This window comes from Rhincodon typus, chromosome 16, assembly GCF_021869965.1.
Source record: "Rhincodon typus isolate 14 chromosome 16, sRhiTyp1.1, whole genome shotgun sequence".
Lineage (NCBI taxonomy): Eukaryota > Metazoa > Chordata > Chondrichthyes > Orectolobiformes > Rhincodontidae > Rhincodon > Rhincodon typus.
Genome location: NC_063347.1, coordinates 2,413,551 through 2,416,346, shown reverse-complemented (window position 1 = coordinate 2,416,346; position 2,796 = coordinate 2,413,551).

Here is a 2,796-nt window from a genome sequence, read left to right as displayed (position 1 = left end):
GCTCACTTCATCGTTTCAGTTCTATGTAGTTTCATTTCCGACCATGTCTCTCTTTTCTCTCTGTCACTGTCTGTAAATCCATCTGTTTTATGATTTATTTTTCTCCAAGTCTATACACTATTCTAACTATTTTTCTGTCAGTCTCTGTTTGCCCCTTTCTTTCGCATTCAGTGTTTCATTTTTATTCTCTCTGTCTCTTGCCCCCTCTGAGGCTCTCTCTCTGTCTCTCATTTTCTGTTTGTATGTCTTATCTCTCTCTCTTGCTTCTTTGATATAACCCTGTAGAATTCTCCAACAACATTGTAGGAATTCCCATCCTGAGAAGGAAATATTCCCTTAGAGCTGGATATCCACAAAGGAGGTACTGGGGGCTTCGAGACCTTGACGATGAGACAGTATGGGGAATAACGAGACCACATTTGCCATCATTGAGACCTGCTCAGCAATCCTCTTAAAGGAAGCTTCCACACTGAGACAGGATGCTCCGGCTGAAGCAGTCTGAGGACCCTCGGGGAAGCTTGACATGGAGGTCCCTTAAAGTTGTACCATTTAATCAAACATACAGAGGGTACCCCCAAAAGGTGCCAGGAGCGGGGATGAGATGAGCAGCTGTCGGGACAGTTTTGATTGGGCTGCAAGTTCCATGGGGCCATGGGAAGAAGGTCTCCATTGAGCTTATGGTCTTGGTATGTGGTGAAGGGGTGGGCAGGGTTGGGGGGTGTCGGAGGTTTGGGGAGACACCACCCATTGAACAAAATACAGCTGAGCCCATCAGATTTCCCTGAATCCGACCTCTTCCCTCTTCATTCCCTCCCTGTCTCCGTGGATTATCGCTGGAAAAGGACACATTTTCTCGGAGCTTTCCAACTCACATTCTTCAGGTCAATTTGCAAGCATGCCAACATAAAGGGAAAATCATCAATCAGAGTCCACTTACCAACCAATTAGGTTTCCCCACTCATACTGCATAAGTGTCAATTTACTTTGTAATGGCATTCTTGTGAAGTGTCCAGATGAGTGCAAGCTTTGTCAAAATATAACTTTTTAAATAAAATGTAAAGTCACCATAGTCCTGCTCTTGCATGAAAAAGAGAGAGAGGGGGCAACGGGTGATGGGTTTAACCTGAGGGTCAGCACATCTTGGGCAAGGGGCGAGGAGGTTCCTTCATGCTAACTTCAGCCAGGGAAGGAATTGAACCCATATTGTGGGCATCACTTTGCATCAGGGCCATCCTTGAGGACCACTCTCTCATACAAAAGACAACTGGGAATAAACTTAGCCTGAGAGTCACCATGTCTCAATGGAGGGATGAGGTTGAGAAGGTGGGGCCTTCATGGTAACCTCAGCTGGCACCAGCATGTTACGCTGTATCACAACCCAGGTTAAACTAAACCAACACCCAATCATCAGCTGTATTCACAACAGTGTACAGAGGTGCATTGACTTGTTCAGCTTCGTATTTAGATTCTATTTTGGAAGCTATTCCCTGTCTCAGAAATTGTTCTGTCCAAGATGTCAATAAACCATTCAAACCTTTGGTAAATCCGAGACAACAAGGTGCAGAGCTGGATGAACACAGCAGGCCAAGCAGCATCATAGGAGCAGAAAGGCTGATGTTTCGGTCCTAGACCCTTCATCAGAAACCTTTGGTAACCTGGGGCACAAATCAGCATGTCACCTCCAAACCATTCTTCTTCAAAGGAAACTCTTTTAATACAGTAAATAATGTAACATGCTGTTTAAATCTTAAATCATTTTTTTATCTCCATGTTGTCCCAGTTTCTGTGGATTGCACAAACTGCCCAGACCTCAGCCCTACACAGAAACAGTCAGTTCCCCAGCGGTAGGAATGTGCTGAGGTATATGGAGTTAGATCACAGACCAGTCATGATTTCATCGAATTGTGAATAGGCTTGAGGGGCTGAATGGCCTACTCACGTTCCTATGGAACTCAGTGAACCTTTGGCTTTTTATTGCATTTCAATAGCACCTTTCATGTCCTCAGGACATCTCAAAGTGTGTCAGAACAGTTAATATACATACAGCAAGATCATGCAAACGGTGGTCAGGGAAATGACTGGATAATCTGTTGTGATGTAGCCTGAGGGATAAATATTAGCCAGAGAAACAAAGGTAGATTCTTTAAGTTAATGTCAAGAGCTGGTTGACATTCACGAGAAAGAACAAATGGGGCTGCGGTTTCGTGTTTCACAAGAAAAATGTCACTTTCTGCAGAGTGGCATTTCTTCAGTTTTGAACTGGGAGTGTCACTTGGATTGTGATCGTCCAAAGTTCTTTATGATTTCCGGAATCTTCTATGACAAATAGAGCTGTGTAAACTTCTGGAAAACAGAAGATAGCTGTGGGACTTTACTCGTATTCGACCTTAGAAGGCATTAATTCATAAACATGAGTTGGAAACCAAGTTGTTCATTGCATTAATATCAGAGAAGAACCATGTGTGGATCAGTATTAAATGACAAAATCAGATTGTGTAACCTTGTCCTCGAGTGCTATATATTACTGCTTCATAAACATTCCACTACCATACTGCCCACAGTCAGTCAGATACACACTATTCTCAGTCTCTCCATACCCAGCACAGTATCCATTTTGTTTGAAAGGCTCCTTGTAGACAGGGTTTTACTCTGTATCTAACCCCATGCTGTCCCTGTCCTGGGAGTGTTCGATGGACTCAGTGTAGAGGGAGTTTTACTCTGTATCTAACCCCGTGCTGTCCCTGTCCTGGGAGTGTTTAATGGGGTCAGTGTAGAGGGAACTTTACTCTGTATCTA